This window comes from Dama dama, chromosome 9, assembly GCF_033118175.1.
Source record: "Dama dama isolate Ldn47 chromosome 9, ASM3311817v1, whole genome shotgun sequence".
Taxonomy (NCBI): domain Eukaryota; kingdom Metazoa; phylum Chordata; class Mammalia; order Artiodactyla; family Cervidae; genus Dama; species Dama dama.
In genome coordinates this window covers 32,441,800-32,454,012 of record NC_083689.1, presented here as the reverse complement: position 1 = coordinate 32,454,012, position 12,213 = coordinate 32,441,800, and positions in this window count along the sequence as shown.

Genomic DNA, 12,213 nt, shown 5'->3' with positions numbered 1-12,213 from the left:
ATCAACAAAGCTATACTTAAAATAGATAACCAATAGGGACCTACTGAATAGCATAGGGAGCTCTGCTCAATATTCTGTAATAACATATATGGAAAAATAACTTGAAAAAAGATTAGATAGATAGATAGATAGATAGATAGATAGATACACACACATATATATATTGGCTTCCCTGGTGGCTCAGATGCTACAGAATCTGCCTGCAATGCAGGAGGCCTGAGTTCGCTCTCGGGGTCAGAAAGATCCCCTGGAGAAGGGAATGGCAACCCACTCTAATATTCTTGTCTGCAGAATTCCATGGACAGAGGAGCCTGGCAAGTTACATATAGTTCATGGGGTTGCAAAGAGTAGGACACGACTGAGTGACTAACACTTAACCTGTATATATATAACTGAATCACTTTGTTGTACACCTAAAGCTAACTCAACATTGTTAACCAACTCTACTCCAATATGAAATAAAAATTTTTAAATATTCTAAAAAGATATAGCAGTCAACATAAAAGAACCAAGTCAAATGGCCTTGAGAGGCACAGACCTATGGTGAACATGAGAAAAACTGTCTATCATCATTTTCTTTCATATGACCTCTGTAGCACAGACTAAATCAAGGAAACAAGTTGCTTTTCCCAGTACCAAAGATAGAAGAAAACTAGCTCTTTTGAGTTTCCTAAGGTTCTCATTCCACTTAAAACCCATCTAGTGGCCTATATGGAGAAGGCAATGGCAACCCACTCCAGTACTCTTGACTGGAGAATCCCATGGGCAGAAGAGCCTGGTAGGCTGCAGTCCATGGGGTCACTAAGAGTTGGACACGACTAAGCGACTTCACTTTCACTTTTCACTTTCACGCATTGGAGAAGGAAATGGCAACCCACTCCAGGGTTCTTGCCTGGAGAATCCCAGGGATGGGGAAGCCTGGTGGGCTGCTGTCTATGGGGTCACACAGAGTCGGACACGACTGAAGCGACTTAGCAGCAGCAGCAGCAGTGGCCTATATCCATCTGACCTGAAGGAGGTCATGTTTTCTTACTCATGTAAGATGATGGGATAGCCAAAGATGAAACATTGCTGATGACTTTAAGTATTTTCCTTTTGCTTTAAATAATGAAATATTTCAAATATATGATATATTATAATAAATTAAAGAACTACATCCCAGCCACCTCACCACCATTCAGATTTAACAAATGTATTCATTTCACAGTAACCTTTTCTCCTAGAAAGAGAAGGTTTCTAATAAAGTCCCATCATCCCTATTTCCTCTCCTTCTTTCCGAAATAAACCACTACTGTAAAAGTTGCATGTGCTCCTCACAGTGATGTTTTCATATTGTTGCTATACCTATAGTATCAATATGTATTATTGTTGTGTATTCATAAAGTTTACACCAATTGCCTTCAATTTATCCTTCTATAACCTGAATTTTTTACTCAGCCTTTTTTTATTGCAGCAAAATAAACCTAAGACAAAATTTACCATTTTAACTACCTTTAATTGTACAGTTCAGAGTCACGAAATACATCCACATCATTATACAACTATCACCACCATCCATCTCCAAAACTTTTTCATCTTTCCAAACTGATTCTCTGTACCCATTAAACAACAACATTCTATTACAACCTTCCTCACAAATCCTGGCAACCATATTCCACTCTCTGCTTCTATGAATTTGATTTCCCTAGGAATAGCATATAAGTGGAATTATACAGTATTCATCTTTTTGTGACTAGCTTATTTCACTCAGTATAACATCTTCAAGATTCATCCACACTGTAGCATGGGTCAGAATCCCTTCCTTTTTAAGACTGAACACGACTCCATTATATGTATATATCACAAAGATTTGTTTATCCATTAATCTATGAAAGGACACTTGAGTTTCTTCCAGCTTTTGACTATTGTGAATAATGCTGCTAATAGGTATAGAAATATCTGTTCAATTCTCTGCTTTCATTTCTTTTGGGTATATCACCAGAAGTGGAATTGTTGGATCTGGATCATAAGATAATTCTAGGTATAATGTATCAGAATTTTCCAGATAAACATAACCAAAGGATAAATGGATAGGTAGATAGATAGATATAAGAGGAGATTTATTATAGGAACTGGCTTACATGATTGCAGAGGCCAAGATACCCCATTGGTCTGTCATCTGCAACATGGAAAAATAGGAAAGCCAATGGTGTAATTCACTCTGAGACTCAAAACTCCCAAGTCAGGGAGCCAGTGAGGTGAGTCCCAGTCTGAGTCCAAAGGTTCCAGAACTAGAAGTGCTAATGTTTGAAGGAAAGAGAAGATTAATGTCCCAGATCAAACAAATAAAGCCAATTCTCCCTTCTTCCAACTCTTTCTCCTATTCAGCCTTCAATAGACTAGATGATGCCCATCCACGTTGGTGAGAGCCATCTTCTTTCCTTGATCAACCAATTCAAATGCCAAGCTCTTTCAGAAACAACCTCACCAACACACCCAGAAATAATGTTTTACCAGATATCTGGGCATCCTTCAGCTTAGTCAACTTGACACATCAAATTAACTATCACATTTAATTTTGGAGGAACCCCCACACTGTCTTCCACAGCAGCAATACCATTTTACATTCCTGCCAGCAATGCACATTAGCTCCATTTCCTGCACATCCCTTACCAATATTTTCATCTTTGTTCTTGAGATTTACCCTTAACAATACAGGTAGATTTAATTCATCCATCTTACCTATGGTATATTTTCTTGCTATGACTACACTGTAATTCATTATCTATCCACCAAGAATAGCATCTGGGTCCTTTCTTATCTTGTTACTGTTACACTCAATGCCATATTGAACATTTCTATATATTTCTCTGTTCACAAGTGCAACAGTTTCTCTGGGCTACATAATCAGGAGTGGAGTTTCTGAATCACAGGTCATATGTAATTCAAACCTTAATATGTATTGCCAAAATTCTCATCAAAGAAGTGTTTCCCTGTTTACACTCCCACCTGTTAACTCCACACCCTTGACACAATAATTGGTATTCACATAATTCACATAGCACTTCTCGGCATTTAGAACAGGAAGGAATTCTGTGTCTGCTCAGTCTTCAAGTTTACAATGATTTTTTCTGTTAGTGCTTTTTCATTTTCATTTTACCTCTTCCCTGCCCCACACACCCCCTATCGCTGGAGAAAGTCCTTTTCCCTTTTCGATGCCAACTTTATCGTAACACTAGTCTTGGATTTTTTTTTTATCACTTATGAAACTGTCAGAAGTTCAACCAATAATCTCCTTCTTCACAAGAACTATAAAGTGAAATGACTTAAGGACCTCTTGGAACTTGGTAGATAGTGAACTAACACCCATGTTTCTTAGTTAGCCATTAAACCATGTTTTGGCTAAACTCTGGGGGAAAGTCCAGGGAAATGCTGTGGGAACAGAAAAGAAGTGCCTGGGTATGACTGGAAACATCCTTTTTCTTACACATTCAGGAGTGGGACTGGGGTGAGGCAAATGAAACAAACAGGAGCCAAATTTAAGGGACACAAAAAAACCCAGTAATTAAAAAAGGCTTATGAAATATTTTAAGAGCAAAATTAATGTGAAAAATTCATGATAAGCAAAATATCAAAATTATAAATAAAAATAAGATCAGTATTATCATATCTCTAGTAATTACAGCCTTTTCAGTTTAATGGAGTAAATTTCATCTGTATATGAAGAGTATCTGACATTTTTTTAAAAACAAGAGTCAATTAAGGGAAAATAAAATTTATATATGTGTTTCATTTTTAAAATTCAAAATAAAATAGCTTTATACATCCTCTTGAATACAAGACTGCCAAGAGGAAAATTAGACAAGATTTGTTGCCAGTAAAATAGAGACTTATTTGAAGATTAGTATCATGGCAGCAGTTTTCTTATTTATCAACTTGAAATCAACACTGATGGCCCTTTGTAAGGTGTGGTGAACTGTATGAATTACTCATCAGTATCCTATTAAGACTTTCATTTTAATGGAGATTTTGTACAATCAAGCAAAATATAACCCACCACCATCCAAGAAAGATGTTTCGGTTTGCTAGGGCTACCATCATAAAATACCACATACTGGGTGACTTAAACAATAGAAATTTATTTTCTTACAGCTTAAGAGGCTAGAGAAGGAAATGACAGTATTCTTGCCTGGGAAATCCCATGAACAGAGGAGCCTGGCAGGCTAGAATCCATGGGGTCACAAAAGAGTCCAATAGGACTTAGCAACCAAACACCAAACAAGAGGCTAGAAGCCCAAGATCAAGGTGCTGGCAGGGTTGGTTTCCTCTGAAGCCACTTTCCTCAGCTTACAGAAGGCCAGTCTCTAACTGCCTTGTCACATGGGCTTTCCTATGTGTGGACACATCTTTAGTGTGTCTCTGTGTGCGCATATTTTCTCTTTTTATAAGAACACCAGTCTTCTTAGATTAGGGTCATCCTAACAACCTTATTTTAACTGAATCACCTCTTTAATGAAAGGCTCTATTTCTACATGGGAGCTTCCCAGGGAGTGCTAGTGGTAAAAAATCTGCCTGGCAATGCACAAGATGCAAGAGACGTGGGTTCAATCCCTGGGTGGGGAAGATCCCCTGGAGTAGGAAATGGCCAACCCACTTCAGTATTCTTGCCTGGAAAATTTCATGGACAGAAGATCCTGACGGGCTACAGTCTGGGACTGGGATTGCAAAGAGTTGGACACAACTGAGTGTGCATGCACACACACATACACATCTCCATACGGTCACATTGTGATGTACTGGACATTAAGATTTCAACATACGAATTGCTGGGGGGGACATGCTTCAGCCCATAATGAGGGGAAAATAGTACATTTGCCAAATAAAGATTTTATCCCTCAGCAACCAATCAAGAGCTGAGAGAAAAAGCAAGCCCTTACTATAAAAGAGAGATTTCTTCAGTCGTTCAACCTATTAGGATGTTACTAACATAACAGCATGCTCTGATTCAAGATGAACAGATACAAGTTGTGAAACCTCTAAAGCCCTTTGGAACTATCACCACAATGTTGTCCAGTTCCTTGAGTAACCCATGAATCCTACTGAAAAACATCAAAGTGAAAGTGAAAGTTGCTCAGTCGTGTCCGACTCTTGGTGAACCCATGGACTGTGCTGTCCACGGAATTCTCCAGGCCAGAATACTGGAGTGGGTAGCCTTTCCCTTCTCCAGGGTGTCTTCCCAACCAAGGATCGAACCCACATTGCAGGCAGATTCTTTACCAGCTGAGCCACAAGGCAAGTCCAAGAATACTGGAGTGGGTAGCCTATTCCTTCGCTAGTGGATCTTCCTGACCCAGGAATCGAACCAGGGTCTCCTGCATTGCAGGCGGATTCTTTACCAACTGAGCTATCAGGGGAGCCCAGTCATTAAGGAGTAGGATAAAATGGCTAAAAAAAAAAAAAAAAAAATCATGCTATCCAATCAGTCTGCCAAACACACAATATCACAACTTTGTTGTAAAAAGTAGGAGTCAGCAGGACACTGGGTTCATCCCAGGACACTGGGATGAAGTCATCCCATCAGGGACAGAACCATAGCCCCCAGTAATGCAGCCCAGTTGTAAATGACTGGGGAATTTCAATACCTAGGAGCTCAGCTTTATCTTTCTTTTCAGTATAAAGATACTCTTTCTGAGTCAAAGCTGGATACTTCTTGTGAGTCTAAAAGGTAGTCTCATAATTACCAGCTGACCTTTCTTCCAGCAAACTGAATTATATCCAAAAGATCTTGTATAGTTTATTTAAGCAGCCTTGCCTGAAAACAAATCCAATATTGAAATTGCTTCCCAAGTTTCCCAAATCTAATGGAACAAGCAGTTATTTGAGAATTCCTATTCCTCTGTTCTTTTTCTTCAAGAACATATAACCTTTATAATCTTGAACTACCACACTTGGCAAATAAGAAACGCAACATCAGGGACAGTGGTGAACTGTGTGGGTGGACTGATTGTGCATAAACTTCTTAGCTGCCTTAGAATGATTGTATAAATCTGAAATAATAACAACTGCATTTAAAACGGTGATATGTTTCACAAAGGCAACTGCAGATAGGTAGTGTTAACAAAAGCCGTTGTTTATTATGCTGTGTTTGCCTCCTGTAAGGTACTGGAATCCTGAAGTTCAAGCTTATGGGGTTTGAATTTAGATGTTGTTTGAGGGAGGGGGCATTGACTGATTTGTTGTTTCTAAAATAATATTTCTCCTTTATGTAGTGGCTGGCATCTTAATAAATGTGGACATGTCTTAACAATCAGGCAGCAAATCCTTTCCAACGTCAGCATTTGGGGATCTGCCTTATGGAAAACTGCTTTTCTTATTACCATTCCTTCTTAATGCTTAAAAAAGTAAGGAAAAAAAACAAACAAACCCTGGAATAATACTCCTTACTCATCTCACCTACTTGTTAATCTAGAGTTGATTAAAGAAGCATATTGTAGAAAGCATATTATAATGAGTGAATAGATATGTTTTAAAAAAAGATTTGGGGTGGGGGGAGAGGCATGACATTGAACAGTACAAATGATCCAGGCTTTTGCTCTACCAAACCTTGGGGCAATGTCTTTTCAATGTCATTCTTTAGAAAAAGTCTTTGAGACCATGCATGTCTTTTTAAACAAGGAGGGGAGAAAAAGAAAAGAAGAAAAGAATAGGAAAAGAAAAAAAGAAAAGAAAGGAAAATGGGGTGGAAAAAATGGCTTTTATTTTAAAAGCAAACAGCTAAGTGATTTGCTGCACACTTGCCATGAATAATAACAAGCAGATTTGTGGTGTGTTCCTCGTTTTAATTAGCACGTTGCCTTCTGCAGCAGCGCCCTGTCTTATTACACAGCACCTAGAGAGTCCCACTTGAAGCACTGCACAAAACAAGATGAGCCAAGAAGCCCCCATGAGGAGTCTTGCAGTTGATTCAGAAAACTCCCATTTTGTTCTCTCCCAACCCCCACCCTGAGTTTCATTTTTCAGAGAGCTATGATTAGCGTTTTTGTTGTTTTACTTGGCACAGAAAACAGATATCTCTGAAGCTGTATCTGAATGATGTCTTTGCAGTTCAAACTATAGCAAGAGCTCAAAAGCATTTTAAAAGGCAAGGAAAGTGCAAATGGAGCTCGTCACTCTGAAGATCTGAGGTGGGACAGAACCTGCCACATAATTTGCACTCAATAAAAGTGTTAAAATGTTCATGAAGCACTTCAGACACCAGAACAACAAAAGAGCTCCTTAAACACTTCTGTTCTGGAGTCCTTATATTTGGAAGAGATAGTAGTCTAAAGTAAGTGTCAAGGTAGCAAAGGTTAACTCTGAGTAATTTTATCATCTCTTGCAAGGGGAACTTCTCATGAAATATGTCAGGAAAAAAAAATTAAAAAGAGCAGTTGGAAAAATGAAAACCTCACAAGTCATATTCCTATCTGTAATTAAAAAGCGTTAGCCACAACCATGTCAGCAAACCCTGAAATTAAAGTTAAGAAACCAAATGGCTCCTGTGTTGCTCTGTGATTCTATTTGCTCACACATGTATCTAGTGCAGGATGTGACTTCGTTTTTTGTCACCAGGAATGCTGAGCATGCTGACACACACAGCTAGGTGAGACAATCTCAAATTGTTCTAGGATATGATTTTCATATGCATGCAACCTACAGCTGCATTTGATAGTGTACCATATTGATATGACACCTTTTCTAGAAGGTCTTTGGTGGATACATCTGCTGAACAGAACAGGAACAAAATATGTGCCTTGACTCAAACTTGTGGCAGAGAGCTATCAAAGTGGAAATGTGCTCCAAGTCATTTGCATAATATGCAGATGAAAATCTAATGAGAAAGGTATATGGACAGACTTTGCCTTGTTATCTGGCAGTGCTCTGCATAACAGTATGTGGTACCCAGACATAATCTCCTGTAATGTTATTTTGCAATTTAAATGTCTTTTCCTCCTCCAAAATAAGACACACGTCAATAAGTCCCAGACATCAATGACTGACATTTGAGATAAGATAAACTGCACAAGCCTATTCAGATCGAATCAGCCCAGTTTATTTCAGGACACAGGTCTCCAAGTTGTGTCCTATTTATTGGCTGAAGGAGAGGAAGGGGTGGTGTCCCCAAATACTCACTGATGCCTCATTTTTACTGTGCTCCAGTGGCTGCTCTTTCAGCCCTGGTGCCAGTGCTGAGTATATTTCAAGGAACATTACCAAGAACAAAATCGAAGGCCATCAATATTAATGATCTGAACCAGGAAGATAGCTTTTAGTGTGCAAATTAATTATCCTAATCACAGGGTTTTTTGTATCCATTTTAATGAAATAACTATTTATTTCATTGAATCCTGAGCTTTTCTTTTGCAAATAAGGCACATTTACATGATAAATACATGAAATTTAAAAGGATGACTAAATTAAATTGAGAAAAAAAGACCTTTTTAAATACAATTTTCTTAGGAAAAACAGCTAGATTAATGGGTTGGTTAGCTGACTGGCATCTGTGATTAAATCTTTTTTAATGTACGTCAAATAGAATTTAATGGACCCTGAGAAATGTCTACACAGTCAGTAATATTCAGGGACTGGGGAAGATTCCAGTTGTCTCCTGTCATTTGTTGGTGAACTCTTGAAGCCTTGGCCTTGGGACTCAGGCTGACACATGGGATTGACACTTCTGGTCCCTGCATTCTCAACCATTTCTTGCATTCTCAGCCATTTCTTTGACTCACGCTCTTATTCTCTTCTTGGGGGGGGGGGGGCGGTGTGGGGGGGCAGCGGGGCCGGGGGGCGGTGGGGGGGGGGGCGGGTGATGGGCCTTCTTTAACAATGTAACCAACACATTCACCTCTTAGAAGCATGGGCCAAAAAATAACTACAGGAGCAATGAAAGCATTAAAATAGTTTAAATATACCTTGTATCTCATCATCTCATTCACATTTGTTTCAAACTGTGCTGGCCTTGGTAAAGAGAGAGAGAGAGAGAGAGAGAGAGACGGGAGGGAGGGAAGAAAGGAGAGAGAGAGGCTGCTTAATTCAGAGGAATTTTCAATGAATCTTTTAGAGTCTGTGGGTTTTGAAAACTTTATTTATTGTGGGTGAGCTTTGAAGGGCTGCAAATTCAACAGAAGAGAGATTTGAAACACATTCGGGCTCATTTTTTTGATAACAGACCCAAAGAACAGAGCATCTTTCTCTGCAAGCCTCCCCCCCTGGGTTGTGCCACCAGAGATGTCTCCCTCTGCCTTTGATTCCGGATGATCAATTGCAGCTGTGGCGGCCAGGCAGGCGGCCCCAGGCTCCGGGAACAGGAGCCCTCTCCTCAGCATTAGGATTTACATTTCAATGGCTGCCACCATTTTAAAGATAATTATAACCTTTTTAGATTAATAATATTCTGTGGCTTCTCTAATATTTTAACAACATAAATATTAATTTAGCTGGTTTCAGAAGAAACATCTCTCTCTCAGCTCACCATCCCGCCTACCCCGATCCCAACCTTGGAAAATACAAAACACACGCTTTACCCCAAACCTGTTTGGGGCAGGATGGTGTGGGAAGGGAGGATGTTGAACCAACCGATATGACTAAAGTACTTTGACCCTAATCTGGCCCAGATCTCATCATTTGAAAGTAAATAAAATATGGCAGATGGGGTGGGGGTGGTGGGGGTGGGGAGTTGGGGAGGTAGGAGGTGAGGGGGGTGCAGTTTTCGAGGGCAAAAGACCAGGAAGCTACTTTCTACAAGGGTAATATTTTCAAAGCTGAATTCTTTTAAAAAAGCAAATTGTGTGTAGCTTTATCTAACTCAGCAAGTCAACTTGCAAAAAAGCCGGCAGATGGGATTCATGTTTCTTCGATCATATTCCAAGTGTGGTGGGAGATGGCAAAAAGATGAAGCTGTCTTGATGAACTCAATAGTCTTGAAAAGAGAAAAAGGAAAATTGCCCACAAAAGATATTGAGACTATAAAGAGGCTTATATTTCACTGTTACTGCAAACTTCCTTTCTGCTTATTATCATTCCAACACTTTATTTCCCACCAGCTGATGCAGCTGGGGAAAACATCACATTGTACAAACAGATGTCGACTCACTCAGATTGCCTAACCACGCTCCGTGGACCATGATCTATTTTTTGCCACCATGCAAGTATCGAGCATGTTGTAGACACTGGGACAGGGCTTTTTTTTCTCTATTTACATTCATTAGGTTGCTACAAGTATTCTCTTTAGGGTGATCGCCTTTTATCACTCAGCATCATGCAAACAATTTACATGGCACAAATAGAATCAGAGGAACACATTTCCCAGGTCCACTGATAAATAAGAGGAATCATGTGCATTAAGAAGAAAATTGATAATGTGCTGGTCAGATGTTGCAAGCAGGTCATTCGGATGCACTCCTTGATAAAGTGCAGAGCTACAATAATTGCTCTGAGATCTCTTTACGAACAAGACCTTTATTTCCTAGGCACCAAAGCCAAGGGATTGAGCATTGCTTGAAAGTGACTTGGGGAATAAAACCACTCATGAAATATGCATGACTAACACATAGGCTGCCAGGGGAACTTAGTGTATTATGTATGACCCTTTGGTAATTGTAAGGAAATGATATTCATTTAAGTGGATGTTTATCACAGTTAAAGGTGCACCTATGAAACAAAGGTCATAAGCCTAAAAACATGAGGTTAGAGACCTTTTATTGCACCATTTCTCTCTCTGTTTGAAAAGACCTGGCCTTTCTTCACAGCTGTTTGCCTAACACCTGTGTATGCTGTTTACGCAGCCTTAAAGAGTTCCTGTCACCCCCAGTTGAATGCCAAAAGGACTATTACATTAAATGATCTTCTAATATTATACCCACACATCTGGGAAATATCAGACAGTGTGCTGCAATTTATCAATTTGGGCTGGAGTTTTTAGCTACTGACATTTGGTTAGCTACAGAGTATTTTTGTTTTTGTTTTTTTCCCCTCCCTGAGTATGTCTCTATGGAAAATACCTACCTGCTCATTCAGTTCAGAGAGTGGCTTTTACTGTGAGATCAGTGGTAACATGATTCTCCTATTGTAGACTCATTTCTCTGCCAAAATTATGAGGCAACACTGCAGGGAAGAGGGATACCTGGATTTGGAAGTCAAATTCCCCATGTTAGAATCCCAGCCCCAGTGCTCAGGAGTCCTGAGACCTTAGGCAAGTAACTTAATTGTTCTGGGCTTTTGAATAAATTTCCATCTATAAAACAACACCCATAAATAGCTGTGACCTCACAAGGCTGTCATTATGATAATTAAGTCAATATCTGAAAAGCATTTAAAATAGTTCCTGCCACATAGTAAATGCTATGTATTTATTAAAAAAAAAAAAAAAAAAAACAGTTTGCATGGTTGGTTTGTCCTGCCCTTTCTCCGCCCAAACTGTTCTTTTCTTTTGCACCTAATTAACTCCCTCATGCCATGCATGCTCAGTTGAGTCTGACTCTTTGAGATCCTGTGGACTGTAGGCTGCCATGCTCCTCTGTCCATGGGATTTCCCAGGCAAGCAAACTGGAATGGGTTGCCATTTCCTTCTCTAGGGGATCCTTCTGACCCAGGGATCGAACCCTTGTCTCTTGTCTCTCCTGCATTGGCAAAGGGGTTATTTACCAGCTGAGCTACCGGGGAAGCTCCTCTTATGTGGTTACCATATAGTAACTCTACAGAGTGTTACAAATTTCATAATTCTTTCATTCATTATTTCCTTATGATGACAAGACTATCATTTATGATCGATAGGGCAGTCTTAGCCATCCCAAAATGTTTTGATAATTTACAAACTCTAGACTATCCTTCCAAAGTGTAATTTCTTCCTATGACCAAAGTTGTCTGACACAAGATAAAATAGAAGCTGTAAAGAGGATAGGATTTTTATAACTACCACTAGACTAATAACATAGTTGTGGCTTAGCTGGTAAAGAATCCGCCTGCAGTGCAGGAGACCTGGGTTAGATCCGTGGGTTGGGAAGATCCCCTGGAGAAGGGAAAGGCTACCTACTCCAGTATTCTGGCCTGGAGAATTCCATGAAATGTATAGTCCATGGGGTTGCAAGGAGTTGGACATGACCAAGTCTAATAATACAAAATCACAAACCCTGTTTTCTCAGATTTTAAAGAAAAGTCACTGTAACACGATCCCATGTAGCAAAGTGGTTCTGA